Source organism: Mustela putorius, unplaced genomic scaffold (genome assembly GCF_011764305.1).
Source record: "Mustela putorius furo isolate JIRA1106 unplaced genomic scaffold, ASM1176430v1.1 tig00537293_pilon_pilon_pilon, whole genome shotgun sequence".
NCBI classification, from domain to species: Eukaryota; Metazoa; Chordata; class Mammalia; order Carnivora; family Mustelidae; genus Mustela; species Mustela putorius.
The window spans coordinates 2911759-2934957 of NW_025422431.1; the positions used below are offsets into that span (position 1 = coordinate 2911759).

General features: G+C 45.3%; 1 pseudogene; it reads right to left on the bottom strand.

The window, feature by feature from the left end:
* Positions 1-296: 296 nt before the first annotated feature.
* Positions 297-9258, bottom strand: LOC101685041 (annotated as a pseudogene).
* Positions 9259-23199: the final 13941 nt, after the last annotated feature.

A 23199-nucleotide genomic window follows, 5' to 3' on the forward strand; every position in this document is an offset into this window, starting at 1 on the left:
TTTACTGCTACAACTTTATAGTTTCTTTCAAGTATATGCAAATCTTTTACATGGGCACATATGCAAATGTGCAAAACAAATGAAATTTAAATATTTAAGAGAATGAACAGAAATGGCTTTTAAGCATAAACCATCCTGCCTACCATTCAATTCTGAAGATCTATCTTCTCTTCACTAATTTGTCTTCTGCTTTTAGTCACCTTCTATCCTATTAAAGTTGTAGGTTTACAGATTATCTGGAATTTTCACATTGGTTTAAGAAAAGAATGTCTGGTCGATGCAGTCTCTATAAGAAGAAGAAAATATCTTGTTCTATGAGCAGCTGTCATACCTTCAGACATGTTTCTGACTTTTAGATAATTAACAAATCCTCTGAAGAAAAGCAGCAGGCCAAGTACAAGAAATATCCACCAAAGCCAATACTGTCCATTGAAATAGCCAGTAAAATAATCAGAAAACCTAACAATAAGAATCCATTTGATCAATGAAAGTCCAAGTCCACAGATGACACCATAACTTCCAGCTATGGTATTGGCGATACAGAAGGATAAACAAAATCCAAGCCAGTTGAAAATAAATGCCATGAAAAACGCCAGCATGAAAATCGCATCATTACCCACTCTGAGCTGGTCTGCATCACTAAAGTCATCTCTTGGTCCGCACTCTTCTTCCTGAATTCTCTGGGCTGTCTCTGCGGCTGCGGTTGCCACGGCAACAGCTTTGGCCTTCTCAGCTTCATCGTCTGTAGGAAAGGAGGTAGCAACACTGCAGGGAGGTGGCACAGCATAAAAGTCACTGTAAACTTCTGTATCTGAAGTGGTAGGTACTTCCACAGTAATAGTACTGTCAGGTGGAGGAGAAGAGTCCGTTTCAAGGACTGATGCTGAAGGAGCCGTCTGAACGCTCGGCGGCGCTGCGTTTGACGTTGATCGCTGCTCTGCCGCAGATGACTCGGAATTATCCTCTCTTCATCGTGAAGCACCTGGGTAGCGGCCAGTTCCCGGCTGGTGATGATCCAATCCCGCCCGGCTCGGGATCCGGCTTCCGAGCGGGCGAGTCCTCTCGGTGCTCGACCCCCCCTCGCCCAGCCCCGTCGCGGACGTCGTGGCCGCAGCGCCCCTTCCGCCTCCGTTTCTTTCCTGCCGCCGCGGTTTGCCCGGCCGGGCCGCTTCACTTCCTGGGCCTGCCGCCCCCGCAGCAGCCGCGGAAGCCTCCGCGTCCGCCGCCGGCCGCGAGGTGGAGCCCCAGAAACCGTCCCCGGAAGGGCTCTTACAGCGCAACCAGTTCAAGTGGCCTTCAAAGGGTCCGGTTGCTATGCCTTATAGAAGACAGTATGCCTCAAAGGCTGTGAGACAAAGGCTGGATTACAACCACTTACGGATACATTTCTCACACATGGTATTTTAAAACCATTTCATTCTCTTTGTAACACTCCAGTTTTACCAGTAAAAAAGCCAGTGGGAGGGCTCAGTTGGTTAAGCGTCTGCCTTTGGCTCGGGTTGTGCTGTCCTGGGATCAAGTCCGGCATCTGGCTCCTTGCTCAGTGGGGAGCCTGCTTCGCCCTCTGCCCTTCTCCCCTGCTCATGATGGTTCTCTCTCTCTCTCTCTGTCTCAATCTCTCTCTCTCAAGTATAAATGATTTCTTTAAAAAAGAAAAGAAAAGAAAAATCAAATGGAGAATATCGAGTGGTACAAGACCTAAGGGCCATAAATGATGCAGTCATACGTATTCATCCCAGAGTGCAAAACCTATATACTATTCTCACCCTGGTCCCTGGGGATGCAGGCTGGTTTACTGCACTTGACTTAAAAGACCCCTTCTTGGTGATGAGGGAGCAGGAGGCTGGCTGAGGACAAAGCAAAAGCTGGCGCCTTGCACCCCCCCCATCCGCTCCCCTCCATAGGCGTAGCATTCCTCAGGCACCCCTGACTGCCATAAAATGATAAATAGTTAACTTGCTGAGATCACAATCCTACAAGACAGGAGTCTCCCTTGGTTTGCAAATATCCTTGAGATTTACAAACAAAGAAGTTACCTTATTGGGGCGCCTGGATGACTCAGTGGGTTAAAGCGTCTGCCTTTGGCTCAGGTCATGATCTCAGGGTCCTGGGATCTCACGCAGCATGGGGCTCTCCACTCAGCGGGGAGCCTGCTTCCCCCTCTGTCTCTGCCTGCCTCTCTGCCTACTTGTGATCTCTGTCAAATAAATAAATAAAATCTTAAAAAAAAAAAAAAAAGACGCCTTCTTTTGCACCCTTTTGAAAGGGCCTCCCTTCCAGCCTGCTGAATGAGCCTGGACAGCCTTGCCACGGGAGTTTAAAGACACTCCTCACTTATTCTGGGCTGCACTTAGCAAAGACCTCCGTGATATCACTCTGCGTCAAGGGCCTGTAATTCAGTATGGGGGGGATATTTTAATCTGTGGTCCAACAAAGGAAATCTGATGATAATTCTATAACCTTACTTAATTTCTTGGCAGACAGAGGGTATCATGTCTCTCCTAAAAAGGTGCAAATATCTGAGCAGAAAGTATGATATTTGGGATATGAACTAACACCACATCACCATACTCTATCTACTGATAGAAAAAAGGCTCTATTAGATCTTGAGCCCCCCAACTGATGAAGTTCTAGAACCTAGGTAAGGTTCGGTGGGCTGAGGTCCGGAGCCGATGACCAGGAAAGAATTCTTGAGACATCTTTGGTGCAAAACAGTGGTTTATTAAAGCACGGGGACAGGACCCGTGGGCAGGAAGAGCTGCTGCCCCCGGGGTTGTGAGGGATGGCAGGTTTTGTACCCTGCGGTTGGGGGAAGGTGAGGGGAAGGGAGGTTCAGAAGGGCTATTGGGTAAAGAAGACTATCAGGATACTGAAGGCCTGGTTACTATCAAGTCAAGGCCACTTTCCCTCTAATGAGGCATTACATAAAGACAATTGGGAATCTCCTCGTGGAAGTTACATTCCTGCTATCAAGCGTCCTTGTGAGTGAGATTTAGGTTTAGAAGAAATTTAACTTGATTTACTTTTCTTTTTACCTCTGCCTCCTTTGGTTTTTTTTTTTTTTTTTTTTTTTTTTTTTTTTTTTTTAAGGAAGGGAGGGTGATTAGTTAGGGCTTGAGGAACTGAGTTATGTGTCCTTGGAAATTGGGCTATTGATAAGGTAACTTCTTTGTTGGAAATCTCAAGGACATTTGCAAACCAAGGGAGACTCCTGCCTTACAGGATTGTGATCTCTGCAAGTTAACTATTTGTTTTCCTTCTAGGGTAGTCAGGGTGCCTGAGGAATGTGACACGTATTACTGAGGGGGAGCAGGTGGAGAGGGGTGCAAGGTGCCAGCTTTTGCTTTGTCCTCAGCCAGCCTCCTGCTCCCTCATCACAACTACTAAGAAACAACTCTGAACTTCCTCGGGCGTGGCAGGCATTTGCTGCCTAGGGAATCCCTGGATTGGGGCTCATAGTCAAGCCCTTGTATGATTCAATTAAAGGACTTGGGACTGAAGCCCAGCAGACAGCTTTCAGAACTTTAAAAACTAAACTCCTATCAGTCCCAGCCTTGGTTCTACCAAATTTAGAAAAATGTTTTACTTTATACATGCAGAGGGGCCAAGTTTTTGGGAGTTATCACCCCCAAAATAGGAGATGAAACAAGACCAGTGGGCTATTTTTCTAAGTCACTGGACAGTGTAGCACGAGGGTGGCCGGCTCGTCTCTGAGCAGTGGCTGCAACTGCCCTCCTGGTAGAGGAAGCCTCAAACCTTAGTATGGGACAGTCCTGAACTGTGATGATCTCATACCAGGTCCACGGTGTTTTAGGAACTAAAGATTAGCAATGAATGACTGGGACAGTGGGGGGTGGGGGGTGTGTGCAACTTACTAAACACCAGGCTGTGCTTTTAAACATACCTCAAGTGGTCCTTAAGACCTGTCAGACTTAGGGACTCCTGGGTGGCTCAGTGGGTTAAAGTCTCTGCCTTTGGCTCAGGTCATGATCTCAGGGTCCTGGGATCAAGCCCCCCATCGGGCTCTCTGCTCAGCGGGGGGCCTGCTTCCTCCTCCCTCTCTCTCTGCCTGCCTCTCTGCCCTACTTGTGATCTCTGTCTGTCAAAAAAAATAAAATTAAAAAAAAATAATTTAAAAAGACCTGTCAGACTTAGGGGCTTCTGGGTGGCTCAGTCAGTTGAGCATCTACCTTTGGCTCAGGTCATCGGATTAAACCCTGCATTAGGCTCTCTGCTCAGGGGGCAGTCTCGCTTCTCCTTCTCCATCTGCTGCTACTACTCCCCCTGCTTGTTATCTCCCTCTCTCAAATACATAAATGCAATCTTAAAAGAAAAAACAAAAAGAAACTTTCATTATGTCTAGACCTGACTCTTGTATTTCTATAGAACATAACTGTTCTGGGGTTATTGATCTCGTTCATTCTAGCCAGTCAGATTTAAAATATTCTCCTATTGATAAAGCAGATGACAGTGTTTAGTGGTGATGGTAGTTTTATGGAAAAGAGGATAAGAAAAGCTGGGTATGCAGTCGTCAGTCTAACTCAGACTATTGAAGCCAAAGCTCTCCCAGCAAATACATCTGCCCCCAAAACAGTTCGTAGCATTCACTTGTGCTTTACCATTGGCAAAGGACCTCAGAATCAGTATCTATACTGACTATTAAATACGCCTTCCTGGTCCTACAGGTGCACGGGGCAACCTGGAAAGAGAGGGGTCTATTATCAGGTCCTAACTCTCCCATTAAATATGGACCTGAAATAACAGATCTCCTAGAGGCTGTGCATGAACCCAAAGAGGTGGCTGTAGTTCATCTCAGGCGACATCAAAAGGACAGGTCCCCTAGAATCAGAAGGGAATTAACACACAGCAGACGTACAGCCCGGGAGGCTGCTCAAAGCCTGCTAGTACCGAGTCTCCTACCAGTCCTGCCGCCAACTAATGTATATCCCCAGTCTATTCAGATCAAGAAACCTGAGTAGCCCAGGAACGGGGATTTTCAAAAAATGCACAGGACTAGTTTATAACTGACTGAACAAAAGTCTTTATACTCAAAGACAACCAATGGAAATTAATGCAGGGTATACATCAGACTATTCATTTCGGCAGAAAGGCCTGGAACAAATGGTTAAAAACACCTTTGATGGGATTTGCTTAATCACTACCATTGAATGGGTTTCTCAATCCTGTGCTATTTGCGTACATCCAAATCTCGGTGGAGCTATTGGTGCCTCCCCCTGCCCCCTGGCTTTTAAGGCCAGGAAGGTGGGGAACATATCCTGGGGAGGAACAGCAATTAGATTTTATGCAGATACCATCATGGAAAGGATATAAATACTTCCTGGTTTAAACAGACACCTTTACCGGATGGATAGAGATCTTTCCTTGTAGAACAGAAAAGGCCACTAAGGTATTAAAAACTTTGCTAAGGGAAATTATCTCTAGATTTGGACTCCCTCAGTCCCTACAAAGACAATGGACCATCTTTTATTGCACAAGTAACTCAGCAAATAGCTTGGGCCTTAAATATTAATTACTGGTGGGGGACAAACCATAAGAGACTCTTAACTCTAGGAAACAAATGCAGGATTGCTGAAGAGGAGAGAGATGGGGTGAGGAGGGTTAACCAGGGGATGGGCCTTAAGGAGGGCAAGATGTGATGAGCACTGGGTGTTATATGCAACTGATGAATCACTAAACTCTACCTCTGAAACTGATAATACACTGTATGTTAATTGATGAAGTTCTAGAACCTAGGTGAGGTTCGGTGGGGTGAGGTCCGGAGCCGATGACCAAGAAAGAATTCTTGAGAGACATCTTTGGTGCAAAATGGTGGTTTATTTAAAGCAAGGGGACAGGACCCATGGGCAGGAAGAGCTGATGCCCTGGGTTGTGAAGGATGGCAAGTTATGTACCCTGCAGTTGGGGGAAGGTGAGGGAAAAGGGGGGGTTTCCATGGAGCTTCCATATGCTAAAGAGGGTCTACTAGGTGCAGGGATACCGGAAGTCTTGTGGCCTGATCAATGTTGTCTTTTGGCAATCCATTAACATCAAGATAGTTGGGAGATTCCTGGTGGGATATCACAACCTTGCTATCAGGTGTCTTTGTTAGTGAGATTTAAGTATAGAAGAAACTGAACTTTACTTACACTTCCTTCAACCCCAGCCTCCTTCAGTTTTGTTTTCGGAGGAGAGGAGGCAGTAGGGTTTGAGGAACTGAGTTATTTGCTTCTGGAAATTGTGCTATTATTGATAAGGTAACTTCTTTGTTTGTAGATCTCTAGGGTATTTGTAAACCAAGGGAGACTCCAGTCTGGCAGGACTGTGATCGCTACAGGTTACTATTTGTTTCTCATTTATGGCAGTCAGGGCTGCCTTAGGAATGTCACATAAATTACCGACTGGAGGGGAGCAGGTGGAGAGGGGGTGCAGGGTGCCAGCTTTTGCTTTGTCCTCAGCCAGCCTCCTGCTCCCTCATCATTCCCCCCTGAACAATTTTGACCTTTGTAAGGACCTATTTTATATTTTTATATTTTAGCAAGGGGCTTCAATTGAGGTTAAACAGAAACCTTGTTGTCTAACCCTTAAACTGTCCCTGCTCCCCTTCTCCCAGGGGATTCACTTAAAAACAAGTGTGGGGGGGTGGGCACCTGGGTGGCTCAGTTGGTTAAGCAACTGCCTTCGGCTCAGGTCATGATCCCAGCGTCCTGGGATCCAGTCCCACATCGGGCTCCTTGCTTGCCAAGGAGCCTGCTTCTCCCTCTGTCTCTGCCTACCACTCTGTCTGCCTGTGCTCGCTCTCTCTTCCTCTCTCTCCCTGACAAATAAAAATAAAATCTTAAAAAAAAAACAAAAACAAAAACAAAAAAAACAAGTCCCGGAAACCACTTCCAGGTAACAAAGCCCAGATACAAGGGTGGGTCAGGCTAGGTGGAGACCTCAATCAGTGGGGGGTTGCTAACTGTTTCCCTAGCTACCAAGGAGTATTGCTCCCCCCCTCCCCCACCCTTTAGGAGCCTTTTTGGGGCCAATCCTAATCAAGGTGTAATAGGCTGGTTCAAATGTCTGCTAGGGTAAATTGTAACTCAACTGGTCACCTAGCATCACTGTGGAGTTTCCTGTGTGTGTTATAATCTCATTGGTCACTTGTGCGTGGCCAGGCCCGACTGCATGGCCTTTGCCCTTAAAAGCTAGTCTGTGAAACAGAGAAGCATCACCCTCTCTTGTAAGAGGTGCTTCCCCGATCCTTTGGTTAGATTCTTGATGCTTGGCACGAAATAAAGCTTTGCTTGACCTTCGCTTTATATCAGTCTCGCTCCTTTAATCACGGACCCATTATTGGGGCATAACCGCCCTTGCTTAGCAACATCAGTATCTCCTAGGACTTGATAGTAATGTAGAATCTCACCCCCCACCAAGACCTACTGAGTCTGAATCTGCATTTTAACAAGATTCCAAGCACTGTTTTCTCTCACCACTGTTGTGTACTGATTCTAACAATTCACTAAGCAGAAACAGGTTGAGCAATGCTAGATGCGGAAGGAGACACACAAGAAGGGCAGGACACCGACCTTAAGGAGCATACAATTTAGTCCAGTAGTTTTGAAACTTTACCATACAGAGGATTTCCTTGGGGGAACTTAAAAATACAGGCCTGGGGCTGTCCCCTTCCAAGGCAGATCCAGTAGATCTTACCTGGGCCTGGGACTGTGCATTTCTTTCTTTCTTTCTTTTTTTTTTTTTTTTTTTGGTCAGAGAGTGAGCACAGGCAGACAGAGTGGTAGGCTGAGGCAGGCAGAGGTAGAGGGAGAAGCAGGCTTCCTGTTGAGCAAGGAGCCCAATGTGGGGCTCAATCTCAGGACGCTGGGATCATGACCTGAGCCGAAGGCAGTTGCTTAACCAACTGAGCCACCCAGGAGTCCTGGGACTGTGCATTTCTAACAAGCACTCCCGGGGATTCTGATGCTCCTGGGCCTCAGGAAACACTAGAGTAACCCCTGCGCTCTCATCATACCCTTTTTCTTCCCCTGCCATCAGGCTCCCTTTGTGGCAGGCCAGATGGACTCTGGCATAGACAGGCCAGGCACCTTCTTATCAGTCCTGGTTGGTTTCAGCCCCGTGAACATGGTCAGGTGAGCCCACTGTAATGAAAGGCATTGACGGGCCAGGCCCCTGGGGGAGGCGGAGAGGAAACCTGTCAAAATCTACAGTACAGGGGCGCCTGGGTGGCTCGCTCAGTGGGTTTAAGCCTCTACCTTTGGCTCAGGTCATGATCCCAGGGTCCTGGGATCGAGCCTACGTCTCCCTCTCTCTCTGCATGCTTGTGATCTCTGTCAAATAGATAAATAAAAATATTTAAAACAAAACAAACAAACAAACAAACAAACAAAACCAAAATCTACATTACAGCCACGAAGAGGAGGGCATGGTGGCTATGGTCTTACTGACCACATCTCAGAACATTAGAGTAAATGCGGACTGTCCCTGAGCTTATATGAGGATTTTGTTTTTGGTGGGTTATTGTTTTGTTTTGTTTCTGTTTTTGTTTTGTTTTTTTGGTCCACTGGTTGATGTAGTCTCTTGTTTCGGGAAGGACTGAAGGCAGCTTAGAGAGGCCACATCAAATACCAGAAAGCAGACATTCAAAACAGGAATGGAGAGACAAGGAAAACAAGGGCCAGGAGATAGAATAGGGTCGGGACGATGCGGACCCAAAGAGAAGCATCTGTTCAAAGGAGCCGTGGGTGCTGAGTGGCCTCTGATTCCCCTTTGCCCAGCTCCCTTATTGTAGCAACCATTCTCCTTTGTCATCCTAGGCTCCCCTTGGGTCCCCCTCTGGCTACTCAAACCCCACCCTGTCCCCCTTTCCTGAGGACTCTGTGCCACCCAATCACCTCTGCCTTATTCTCTATGTAGATGGCCGCTTTGATCCCAGAGATCAGCATGTGAAGCCTATAGTGCTCAGGTGTGGGAAAAAGAGCTGGCCTGGGTTTCTTAGCACACAAAGTCTCACTTGTTTCCTGGGGACCCTGGGCTCCTCAGGTCCCACTGATCTCTGTGCCCACCTGGGACACCTAATCCCTGAGCCCACCTGGGACACGAAAGCTCACCTCGTTTCAGAGAGTCTTTGGCTAGGGGAGGGCCCAGGTCGTGCAGGAAGAACTCCTTCTGCAGGGGCCTGTGTCTCTGGCCTGGCTCCCAGAATCCCCGCTGACCTCCTCGTCCGCTCCGAGCCAGTCCTCCTCGCCCCGCTCTCTTCATGTCCTTCGGCCTCGGTTGGGTTTTTGTGTTCTGCTCACAGAAGTCCTTTCTGTCCTCTGCCCTGCGTTCTGACAGGACTCCCCGCACCTCCGCTAGGGACCAGCAGAACTTAGTTGTCAGGGAATTGTGCCTTCCCCTGGGCAGGGCTGGGTACCCATGCTGTCTAGAGGGGGCCCTGGGTTCGCCCCGGGAGCTGGTGGCCTTTCTCCCAGGTGCCTTCTGGAAATCCTGCGGACATTAGAGCGGGCTCATCAGGTGACCTAGAGTCAAAGCCCGAAGATCGCTGCCCTGACGATGCAAGCCAGCACCAGGTGTGTGGAAACGTGTTAGGAGTGGGGAGGTTGCGTGGATGGGGGACTGTCCTGAGAACAGCGGAGACCCTGAGGACTCCTTAACGCGGTGAGGGGAGCAGGTCTGCGTGGTGGAGGGCGCGGTAACCTTTCTGTTGGTTTGCACCTGTGCTTGGCCGTGTGCATCTTTCTCTGATCCCTGATCTTTTCTCACTGCCGTATCTCCTCTCGTGTCCTGACCTCTGGCCCATGCTCAGCCTGGAGAAAAAAGGCCGCGTGTACCTGGTTGGCTGGCAGACCCTGGGCATCATGGCCATCATGGATGGAGTGGAGTGTATCCACAGCTTTGGTGCCGGTGGGACCCCAGTCTAGACTTTCTTCCTGGCTCCTCCTGAATGCAAACTGATTTCCTACCCCCATCCCCAGCACATGGGGGTTCCTCATTCGATGTCCAGACTGTCCTATTTGAATAGGCATTTCAGTCAAATGCTCCTTGCTGTGAACCCCTACTCAGGACTTGGTTCCTCAACTCCCAGCCCCGCTTAGCTGTGGCCTCCCATGTGTGTGACACCTCACCCTCCATCCCTCTGGGCATTTTGCTTCAAGACCCATGAACATTCCCCCAAGCCTAGAATCAATCTTTCCTATAAAGCCCATCACTCCTTTCTCCCTGTCCTTAAACGTTCCAGACTACCGAGATGTCCGCGGCTTTCTCACTGGTGATCACAGTGACATGTTTAACCGGAGGATGGAGGTCCTCCACCAGGTGGGGGGATGACGGGACATGGGGGAGGTTGTGAAGGTGACAGGTGTGCAGGGAGTGGCAGGTGAGGGGCGCTGGGGACAGGTGGGGGAGGGAGAGCAGGCAGACAGTCCAGGGAAAGGGAATATGGGTTAGAGGTCGGGAGGCTTTGGGGTAGCACAGGGAGGGCAGAAGGCTCTGGATTCTCCCTCTAAAGCTGGCTCTAGTCCAGGGCTCTTCCCTCAACTTGCTGCATCATCTTGGGCAAAACACTTGTCCTCGTTGAACCTCGGTTCTTCCATCTGTGTACAAACACGCTGTGTGAGAGGTCCTGTGAGGCCCTCTGTGGTCCCCAGGTCTGTGTGCGGGAGTTTTTCATGGGAGGTGCCCCCCATCTTCTCGTGCCCAGGGTCCCCAGTTCTTCTTCTCCCAAGAGGACTTCCTGACGTGCATCTTGCCATCCCTCACAGAAATCGGCACCGTGGTCTTCATTTTCACCCTGGATGGTGAGAGGGAAGGCAGGAGCGGTGGGGTGAGCAGAGGGAGGCAGGGGAGTGACTCAGGGGAGCTGCCATTTTTCTGGGTCTTAAAGCACCTGCTCCGAGGGAGGGAGAGGGGCGCGTGTCCTGACAGGACCACAGGGAACAGGAAGAACAGCTTTCCTCTCTGGCGCCCTCCCCTCTCCTAGACAACCTCAGGGAGGTGCAGGCGCTGGTGGAGCAGGTGAAGGAGAAGACGGCCCACATCCAGGCCCTGGCGCATAGCACTGTGGGGCAGACTCTGCCGGTGAGGGTCCAGCCTTGGGGACGGAACCTGGGGTGGCAGTTACAGCAAGGCCTTCCTGGGGATGCTGCTCTGGCTCATTCTCTCTCTGTTTCTCCAGACCCCTCTGAGGAAGCTCTTCCCTCCATCATCCGCATCACATGGCCACTGCTTTTCTTCCAATACGAAGGGAACTTCTTCCAGGTATGGGGAATGAGAGGGTGTTCTCTGTGCTGAGGGACTCAGAGGGGCAAGGGTTCCAGAAATTAGAAAACTCAAGGCTGGGGTGCCTGGGTGGCTGGGTGGGTTAAGCCTCTGCCTTTGGCTCAGGTCATGATCTTAGGCTCCTGGGATTGAGTTCTGTATCAGGCTCTCTCCTCAGCAGAGACATTATCAGTACAAACACTGAAAATAATCATAGAAATAATTATCAATTTGGATATACTTTGCATTTTGGTCTGGAGAGGGCACTGGGACATCTGAATATTAGTTCAGCTGTGCTTTGTGGCCCAAGAAAGAAAGCAGTTTTGCATCTGTGGTTCCTCGGTTTTCTCACCTAACTCCTGCCCATCATCCACAGGGCACAACCAGGGCCCTGAAGGGTTGCGCTGGAGAGATGTGGTCTCATCCATTATTCAGATCACCTCTTCCAGGAAGCTTCCTGACTTGACCAAACAGCTGCCATGCTTTCTTACCTGCACTCAGAACTCAAAGGAAGCCCTTCCCCCTGAGCCAGGGGGTCCATGCTCCTTCCAGTGCGTACCTTTGTCTTCCCTTCCAAATGGTGTTCATTGGTCACAGCTCTACTTTTTTGGCATACTTTCCACATTCGTGGTCTCCTTTGACATCTCGCATCTCCTGAGAAATCTTCTCCGATGAAACCCACATTGTCTAGAACCCTCCTTGATGTGAGATGCCTCTTCCAGCTTCCACTGTGCCGTCATCATACCTAATACACACGTAGGACTCTGTACTTTACAAACTATTTCATTTATAATATCATTTCTCATAATGGGTTCATAAGGGATGTAGGATGTAGGTTATTCCCCCCATCTCAGATAAAGAAGCTGAAACTAAGAGATTAAAGCATTGTAATCACAGCCACGTGGCTAAAGCAGGATCCAGGACTGGAACCCTGGCCTTGTGACTCTACGTCTGTGGTTTTATTTCACTTTACAGTACAAAATTTCCACCATATCCATGAATTGAGCCAGATTCTTTTACTCATTCATTCATTATGTACCTATCACGTGCCTGGTCCTATTCCAGGGATAGGGGATATAGTAGGGAATGTTAACCTGTGATCTTTGAAAAAGATCTGTGTTTTTAAAGAAAATTATAATTATAGTAGCAATATTTTTATTGTAAACACTTTGGAAAATACAGAAATCAAAAGGAGAAAAGCATCCATAAGAACCTTCTTCCAGGAGCATCTGGGTGGCTCAGTGGGCTCACTGAGCCCCAGTGTTCTCAGGAGACTAGAGGATCTAAGGGATTGCTTATATTCCTTAAATTCGACCTTGACTGTGCCAAGGAAAAGAATAAATCTCAGATACAAATGCTTTTTTTTTTTTTAATGTTATGAAAACAAAACACCCAGTTTCCCATTTTAAAAACATATCCTTAGAATGGGCTGCCTGGATGGCTGAGTGGGTTAAAGCCTCTGTCTTTAGCTCAGGTCATGATCTCAGGGTCCTGGGATAGAGTCCTGCATCTGGCTCTCTGCTCCACAGGGAGCCTGCTTCCTCCTCTCTCTCTCTGCTGCCTCCCTGCATACTTATGATCTCTCTGTCAAATAAACAAATAAAATCTGTTTAAAACAAAAAACAAAAAAACCCACCCTTCTTCCAAAAAAACACTTAGACAAATTTTGGAGAATGTCCCTCCAAGCTTTTTTATGCATGTGTAAGTATGTAAATATACTTATACAAAAATAGGACCATCATTGAAATGCTGTTTTTAACTTGCTTCTCTTCACTGAAAAATAAGAACACTTTTCCGTATAAGTATATATCCATATCATCAATTTTTTTAAGATTTTATTTATTTATTTGATAGAGAGAGAGATCAACAAATAGGCAGAGAGACAGACAGAGAGAGAGATGAGGAGAAGCAGGCTCCCTGCTGAGCAGAGAGCCCAATGCAGGACTCGATCCCAGGCCCCTGGTATCATGACCTGAGCCGAAGGCAGAGGCTTAACCCACTGAGCCACCCAGGCCCCCCTCCATATCATCATTTTTAAAAAATATTTTATTTATTTATTTGACAGAGATCACAAAACTCAAACATAATGGTGAGTGAATATTCAAGACACAAGGAATATATATATATTTTAAAGATTTTATTTCTTTATTTAAAAGAGATCCCAAGTAGGCAGAGAGGCAGAGAGAGAGGGAGGGAAACCGGCTCCCCAGTGAGCAGGGAGCTTGGTACGGAGCTCGATCCCCGGACCCTGAGATCATGACCTGAGCTGAAGGCAGGGGCTTAATCCACTGAAAACCCAGATACCCTGAAAAAAAAATACATTTTTAAACACATAGAGAAAAAAGTGGGGCACCTGGGTGGCTCAGTTGCTTAAACATCTGACATTGACTCAGGTCACCATCCTGGGGTCCTGGGATTAAGCCCTGTGTCTGGCTCTCTGCTCAGTGGGAAGCCTGCTTCTCCCTCTCCCTTTGCCCCCTCCCTGCTTAGAGACTCCTCTTTCTCTCACTCTCTCAAATAAATAAATAAAATCCTTTTTATAAGTGTTTGTCAAATTGTACACACGTGTTCTAAGAACCAAAAACTGTACCTCCACCCCTAACCTTAGAACTCCAGGCTGGCATATACTAGTAACATGCCAAAGAAGGTGTGCTCAGCCTACCAAGTATCATTCTTTATAATCTTTATATGACTGCAAAGTCTTTCATAATCTGGACATATCATGTGTTTTTTAACCACTTCCTTGATGATGGGCTTCCTGAGAATATTACTTTGGCTGCCCCAGTAGGTTGACAATTCTGTGAGGTAAGATACCATCATTGTCTTTTTCAAAAACAGTGCCTGCTATTCAATAGCTGTTTAATTGAATTGATCTTCCAATTAACATTCCTACAAGAAAAAAAAAAAAAAAAAAAAAAAACAAACCTGGCCAGTTTTATAGTATAGCACAAGTTGATTCTTTGTAAATTTTGTTTACAGGGAATTAACCATAGAGAATCCAGATAACTCTGGGTGTAATGACATAATAATAAATCTTCTAGAAAATGAGACTATGGATTTTAGAGCTGAGTGATCCTCTAAGATCATTTAATTTCCCTAAGTGACATCTCATCTCTGTTTCAATGCTACAGCAGATAAGAAATGTGTCAATCTTTAGAGTTAGGAAACCATGTATAATCACATATCCTGAGAGTATCTGTACTTACGATAGCCTAGTTTTCCTAAATGTACTTGCCTCAGTATTCTAATTTGTGGTTGGGAACATAGGACAGCAGACCTGGACCTCTAGAGAGTGAAAGGTTCCAGAGAAGATGCTTATAGGACAAGATAAGCCCTTTGGAGGGGCTGCTCCTTTGAAATCTTCCCTCCATACTCTCTATGCCAACTTGGCCAACCCAATCCTAGTAGAATGCTAAAGGAGGTCTTCCCTGAGCATTGGCTGCCAAGGCAGAGCCCATGGGCAGCTGCAGGAAGGGGCCTCTGATGGACACATCTCAGAGAAGAGACCCAAGCAGCTCGCACATTGGCTGGGCCCTGTCAGGTTGACCTTGCAATGACCATTGTGCTGTCATATGGAGTCACAGCCTTGAGGGGTAATATTGTTTGGCTGAGAGAGGCAGGGGGTTGAGAGATGGCACCGATTTGGCGGCTGGCCATACCTCCTCCGTCATGTGTCAGCCTTCTACTACTACTTGGTTTATTCCTTTGGAGGCTTTGGCTGCTCTTCTCTGGAAGACAGAGCAGGGAACAGGAGGCAGCCAAGAGAGCCTCAGAGGTATGTGATGCAACCTTCCCTGGAAAACCACTGCTCCCCGTCCCTGCCTCTGAAGCACTGGGAACGCCTACCTCTTGGGCCAGGGGAGGAACTGGGTGGGGGAAGAGGGGAGTTGAGACAGTGCCTATGGATGTCTTCCTAGAAGTGTCAATCATGCTCAGTCGTGTTCCTTTCAGTTTATTTCAGCAAACCTTGAGCTCCTATTATGTATGGTGGCGCACTAGACATTGAGGAAAAATAAAAACCCCAACCGCACCCTCTAGGAGCTCTAGGCGAACCTGTGGGGAGAGATGGATATATACATAATGAAAGAGAAAATGATAAGAGTTAGTAGAAGTATAATAGTGCTGAAGGGGTTGGAGGCAGTCTTTTGAAGCAGGGGGATCTAGAAAATGCCTCTGGGGGAGCTCAGGATTGAATTGTCCTTCAGAAGAAAGGGAAGGGCTTTGGACATGGATAGGGTGGATGGGAAGACAGTAGGCACGACTTTCCAGTTGGAAGGAATGGATTGGGGAAAAGCGGGGGAAACTGAAGAGTGTCGGATATGTTTTGAAGAGAGGACACACCTATGTGGTTGGAATGTAGAAGTATAGGGAGGTCAGTGACAGAAAAATCTGGAAAATTGACAGAAGTGACATTGTAGAGGGCTTTCAATGCCAGGCTGAAGAGTTCATACATACATAAATATATGTATGTATATGTACATATATATATATCCATTCTATATGCAATGGGAAGATGTCAGGGGGCACCTGGGTGGCTCAATTGGTCTGTGACTCTTGATTTAGGCTCAGGTCATAATCTCAGGATTATGAGATCAAGCCCGGTGACCTGCCTTGCGCTCAGCAGGGAGTCTGGCTCTGTCCCTTCCTCCTTTCTCCCTCCCCTCTCCCTGCTCCACGCTCTCTCTCTCTCAAATATAAATAAATCTTAAAAGAAAAAAATTATGTCCAAGGGTTTTTTTAAGATTTTATTTATTTACTTATTTTTTAAGATTTTATTTATTTATTTGGCAGACAGAGATCACAAGCAGGCAGAGAGGCAGGCAGAGAGAGGAGAGGAAGCAGGCTCCCTGCTGAGCAGAGAGCCCGATGCTGGGCTGGATCTCAGAACCCTAAGATCATGACCTGAGCCAAAGGCAGAGGCTTTAAACCACTGAGCCACCCAGGTGCCTTGTCACATTTTTTTTTAAAGAAAGGAAATTTGTATATTATTTTATAATTTTATAATGTTAATTGCCGTTATTGTTAACATACAGTGTTATATTAGTTGCAGGTGTACAATATAGTAAATCAATTCTATACATCACTCAGTGCTTATCCAGATAAGTGTACTCTTAATCCCGTGCACCCATCCCCCACCCCCCACCTCTGGTAACCATGTTTGTTCTCTGTACTTGAGTCTCTCTTTTGATTTCTCTCTTTGTTTTTCCTTTGTTCATTTGTTTTGTTTCTTAAATTCCGCATGTGAGTGAAATCACGAGGAATTTGTCTTCCTCTGACCAGCTTATTTCACCTCGCGTTATATTCTCTAGATCCATGCACGTTGTTGCAATTGACAAGGTTTCGTTCATTTTTTTCAAGATTTCATTCATTTTTATGACTGAACAATATTCCATTGTGTGTTTGTGTGTGTGTGTGTATCACATATTCTTTATTTATTCATCTGTCAGTGGACACTTGGAGTCCTTCCATCATTTGGCTTTTGTAAATAATGCTACTCTGGGGACACCTGGGTGGCTTAGTTGGTTAAGTGTCTGCCTTCGGCTCAGATTATGAATCTGGGGTCCTGGATCAAGCCCCGTGTCAGGCTCCCTGCTCAGGGGGAGCCTGCTTCTCTCTTTCCCTCTGTCCCTCCGCCTCACTCATCCATTCTCTCTCCGTCAATTGAATAAATAAAATCTTTTAAAAAAATAATGCTGCTATATACATAGTGGTACTATATCCTTTTGAATTAGTGTTTTCAAAGTTTCTGGGTAAATATCCAATAATGCAATTACTGGATAATATAATTCTATTTTAAATTTTTAAAACTATTTTACTTATTTATTTTAGAGAGAGAGAGAGAACACGAGTGTGGGGGATGGGCAGAAGGCGAGCGAGAGAATCTCAAGGAGACTCAGCCCTGAGTGTGGAGCCCAACCTGGGGTTTGATCTCATGATTCTGAGATCACGACCTGAGCTGAAATAGAGAGTCGGACACTTCGCTGACTGAGCCACCCAGGCACCTCTCTTCGGCCCATTTCTAATTGGATTACTTGGTTTTTGGGGTGTTGAATTGTGTAATTTCTCTCTCTCTATTGGATAGTAACCCTTTAACGGATATGTCATTAGCAAATATGTTCTCCCACTCAGTAAGTTTGGTTTTGTTGGTTGCTTCCTGTGCTGTGCAGAAGCTTTTAGTTTTGGTGTAGTCCTAACAGTTTATTTCTGCTTTGCTTTCCCTTGCCTCAGGAGGCATATCTAGAAATATGTTGCTGTGGCCAATGTCAGAGAACTTACTCCCTGTGCTCTCTTCCAGGATTTTTATGGTTTCAGGTCACACATAGAGGTCCTTTACCTGTTTTGAGTTTATTTTTGTGTATGTTGTAAGAAAATGGTCCGATCTCATCCTTTTGCATTTAGCAAGTCAGTGTTCTCAACACCATTTGTTGAAGAGACTTTTTCCCATCACATATTTCCTCCTTTGTCAAAGATTAATTGACCATATCATCATGAGTTTATTTCTGACTTTCTATTCTGTTCCATTGATCTGTGTGCCTGTTTTTGTGCCAGTACCATACTATTTTGATTGTTAAAGCTTTGTAGTAGTATACCTTGGAATCTGGGATTGTGACCCCTCCAGATGTGTTTTTTTCCTCCCCTAAGATTGTTTTGGCAGTTTGGGATCTTTTGTAGTTCTGTACAAATTTTATGATTGTTCTAGTTGCGTGAAAAATGTTCCCTGACATTTAGTAAGTGCTCCCTGGGTGTCTGTGAAATGAATACATGACTTTTCAATTTTAACCCTGGGTGACGGACAAGATGATGATGGCATTTTGAACAACATAGGAAACATTAGGCAGACGTTGTGTGGTAGGAGGCTGAAAATGAACTCTACCATTTGAAGTGCTTGTAAAATCTATGCAGAGATGTTCACCTTGCCGCTCAGATTAATTGTCTAGACCTGTGCTACCCAGTCCGGTATCCACTGGCCACGTGGCGCCATTCAAATTTAAATTAACCAAAATTACATACAATTTAAAATTCAGTTCCTTACTCGCACTGTGGACGTTTTTCAAGTATCACATGTGGCTAGAGGCTATCACATTGGACAGAGCAGATCTTGGATATTTCATCATCATAGAAAATTCTATTGGACAGCATTAGCCTATACTCTAGATCTTGGAGGTAGATGTAGTTATCAACATATTTGGCCACAAAGTTCCTTTCAGTGTTTTTTTCTTCTCATAAACATCTCTCAAACACACAGCAATCCCACTTGAGTATTACTGTCCTCACTAGGACTTCATCTTTTTATGGTATGCTGGCTGGTCTCCTACCAACTTTTTCCAGCCTAGAGCATAGAAACATAGCCCTGGCTTTATGGAAGAGAAACCACACGCACAGAGCTTCCCACGGCTGACTGTGTCACTCGCCAAAACTGACTGAACCAACAAACAAAATCTCTCAGCACCCCACCCCCTGCAGCAGCTTTTCCCAGCCTGTTTGGACCCTGAAAACTTTCGTTGTCAAAATTTGTCAACCCCTTGGGAATTTATACATCGCTTTATCTCTTTTTCATAATACATGATAAGTGACATTAGGTATATAATATTTTCATTTTAAAGCAGCATGTTTTTTAAAGTTGGAAAGTTCATTTTAACATCTTTAAGAGGAAAAGACGAATGCCCACTTTCCCCCATGTAACAGGTGAGGCATGAAAGTTCATTGACTTTAACAGGTGTGCATTGTTCCAGAACACTTAGATATAAGAAAGGGCAAATATAGTTCCTTGTCTACATTGAGTATAATCTGCTTTAAGCCTCCTATGACCTAGGTTGGCTAAAAAGCCCAGGGTCTGTTTTTCCTCCCCCAAACTTTGTACTGTATGGGAGTTCTGGAGCTTTGGCAGTTTATCCCAAATGGTGGAAGGTCATGTCCTTTTTTAAAAAACAAAGATTTTATTTTTATTTATTTGGGGAGAGCGTGTGCGCAAGCAGTGAGGAGGGGCAGTGAGGGGGAGAGAGAGAGAGAAACCTCAAGTCGGTTTCCCACTGAGCATGGAGCCCAATGTGGGGCTTGATCCCATGACTCTCAGATCAGGACACGAGCCCAAATCAAGAGACACTCAACCAACTGACCCACCCAAGTGCCCAGATGGTTAGGTTCTTAAACCATGGGAGTAACTGTTGCTTTTCATCTTGGGCATCTGAAGGCAAAAATGGTGGCTCAAGGGCACCTGGGTAGCTCAGTGGGTTAAAGCCTCTGCCTTTGGCTCAGGTCATGATCTCAGGGTCCTGGGATCGAACCTTGCATCGGGCTGTCTGCTCAGCAGTGAGCCTGCTCCCCACCCCCCTGACCCCCGCGTGCCTCTCTGCCTACTTGTGATCTCTTTCTGTCAAATAAATAAAAAAATAAATCTTTTAAAGAGTGCATAATGAATCTTCGTGATTCCATAACCCACATTGTTTTGACAAGGCAAATGTCGGGTAACATAATTTCATTCCTAATTAAATGCGTGTTTCTAAAAGGTAAAGACTCTTTTAAGAGAAAATACTTAATCACAGTATCATTATATGCCTAAAAATTTAACAATCATCTTTGAGTACCATCAAATATCCATCAGTATTCAAATACCAAATGTATCATAAATGATAAAAATCATTTTTGACAGTCTGTTTGACTCAAGATCTAAGTAAGGTTCACATATTGAGATTGGTTGGTGTGTTTAATTTCCTTATAATTTATAGATTCCCTACCTCCATATCTTTCTTTTATTCTTTCCATTTATATGTTAAGGAAATGGATCATTTGTCCTCTAGGGTTTTGCATGCAAGATTTTACTGATTAAATACTCATGTTGTTATTTAATATGTTCCATTTTTCTTCTCTTTTTCTTTAAATGGGGAAGTTGGATCTAAGTCTTATCAGAATTACTTTGGAGGGATGGGAGACAATTTCAGAGGTCATGATGATTATTAGGAGGGACACAATTCTGGTATTTTATTTTATTATTATTATTACTTTTTAAAAGATTTTATTTATTTATTTGGCAGACAGAGATCACAAGTAGGCAGAGAGGCAGACAGAGAGAGAGGGGGAAGCAGGGTCCCCGCTGAGCAGAGAGCCCAATGCGGGGCTCGATCCCAGGACCCTGGGATCATGACCTGAGCCAAAGGCAGAGGCTTTAACACACTGAGCCACCCAGGTGCAGAGGCTTTAACACACTGAGCCACCCAGGTGCAGAGGCTTTAACACACTGAGCCACCCAGGTCTGGTCTTTTAAATGCCATTTTTCTAGGGGCACCTGCCTGGCTCAGTCAGTAGAGCATGTGACTCTTGATCTTGGGATAGTAAGTTTGAGCCCCCACACTGGATGTAGAGATTATTTCAAAAAAAAAATCTTAAAAAAAAAAATGTCATTTTCTAAATTATGTCAACACTTCAAAATAGAGTGCCTGGGTGGCTCAGTTGGTTAAGCAACTGCGTTTGGCTCAGGTCAGGATCCTGGAGTTCCGGAATTGAGTCCCGCATCAGGCTACCAGCTCCATGGGGAGTCTGCTTCTCCCTCTGATCTTCTCTCCTCTCATGTTCTCTCTCACTGTCTCTATCGAAAATAAATAAAATCTTTAAGGATTTCTTTTTATTCAATTATTTGACAGACAGAGATCACAAGTAGGGCAGAGAGGCAGGCAGAGGGGAGAGAAAGAGGAGAAGCAGGATCCCTGCTGAGCAGAGAGCCTGATGTGGGCCACCATCCCAGGATCCTGAGATCATGACCTGAGCTGAAGGCAGAGGCTTAACCCACTGAGCCACCCAGGCACCCATAAAATAAAATCTTTAAAAATAATAATAAATACCTCAAAATAAAATGGACTTTTCAAAAAAAATAAGGGGGGGTTCCTATATTGACCTTTTATCTAAAAATCTTGCTTAATTTGCTTATCAATCCTGAAAATGGATCGGTAGATGCTTTTCCAAAGGCATTTTGTGATTCCCCTACACAGTCCCATTGTCTGCATATGATAACTTTATTTCTTCTTTTCTAATCCTATGACTTCTATTTCTTTTCCTTGCTTTGTTGCATGGAGTAAGATTCCCAGTACTGTGTTCAGTAGATAGTGGGGGGATTTTTATCTTCTTTCTTTATGTAGAGGAAGTTTCTTTAACTCACCATTTATGCATAATGTTTGCTGTGTGGCTTTTGTAAATATTGTTTAGCAGATTGAAGAAAAGAAAGCTCCCTTTTACTTCTGGTTGCTAAGAATTTTAGCGTGAATGGGTGTTGAATTTTATCAAGTACTTTTTCTGCCTCTATTGAGATGCTCATATGATTTTTCTTGTTTATTCTATTAAAGTGCTGAAATACAATACATAAAGGAATTTTTAAAGTATTAAACCAAACTGTGAATTCCTGAAACAGATGATAACATGTTTTTTGTGACACTGTTCATGATCCTTTTTATATATTGTTGGATCACGTTTGCCGATATTAAGTTTAGGAATTTTGCGTCTGTTTCCTTGAAAGAGACTGACCTGTGAGTTTTCCTTTCTAATAATGTCTTTGATCAGATTCTAGAATCAAGGTTTAATTCACCCTCCCAAAGTAAAGGGAGAAGTAACATTTCTTTTCTACCTCATTAGCATAACCCAGGCATTCCTATCACTCAGGAAATTCCCAGTGTTTTTTTTTTTTTTTAAACAAAGCAACAGACAAGTGTCTCACCAAACGTTTTTGTTTTTTTTTTTTAATAGATTTTATTTATTACTTGACCGAGAGAGAGACAGATCACAAGCAGGCAGAGAGGCAGGCAGGAGAGAGAGGAGGGAGGAACCTGCTGAGCAGAGAGCCCGATACGGGGCTCGATCCCAGGACCCCTGAGATATTGACCTGAGCCGAAGGCAGAGTCGCTTTAACCCACTGACGCAGCCACCCAGGTGCCCCCCCAGTGTTTTTGAAGCTCTGTGTCAGGAGTCTGGGACACAAACACCAGACCAGGTGTGTTATTATACACCACATAGACACACACACACACACAACACACACACCACAGAGTTGGGGGGGAGATTGAAAAAATTAGCTGATATTAATATTTTTCTGGAGGCTGATGAAATCCCAAATTCTTGAGGCAGGCTGGAAACGTAGGCAGGGTTTCTATTTTCAATCGTTTTTAAAAAAAAATTAAATTCAATTATTTATTTTTAAAAATATTTTATTTTTTTGACAGAGAGAGAGAGAGCAGTGAGAGAGGGAAACACAAGCAGGGGGGGGGAGTGGGAGAGGAGAAAGCAAGGCTTCCAGCCTGAGAAGGGAGCCAGATGTGGGGCTTGATCCCATCCGGACCCTGGGATCATGACCTGAGTAGAAGGCAGAGCTGATGATGACTGAACCACCTAGGTACCCCTAAGCATCCAACTCTTGATCTCAGCTTAGGTCTTGATATTGATCTTATCTGATCTTAGGTCATGAGGTCAAGCTCTCCATTGGGCCCAGTATGCAGCCAACTTAAAACACACAAAAAAACAACAACAACAACTGATTTTTGTGTGTTGATACTGCATTCTGTAACTTTGCTAAATTCATTTATTAGTTCTAATTTGGGTTTCTGTGTGTGTGTGTGTTGTGATGTGTGCGTGTGTATTCTTGTATGATATCCTGTAAATAAGATTATGTCGTCTGTGAATAGAGATAGAGATTGTTTAACTTTTTCCTCTTCAAAGGAAAGGATGGTTTTACTTTTCTTACCTAATTGCTCTGGGTGGAGTTTCTAGCACAATGTTAAAGAAAAGTAGTGAAGGGGGTGCATGGGGGCTCAGTGGGTTTTAAAGCCTCTGCTTCGGCTCAGGTCATGATCCCAGGGGTCTGGGATCTGAGCCCCGCATCAGGCTCTTTGCTCAGTGGGGAGCCTGCTTCCTCCCCTCTCTCTCTGCCTGCCTCTCTGCCTACTTTGTGGTCTGTCTGTCAAA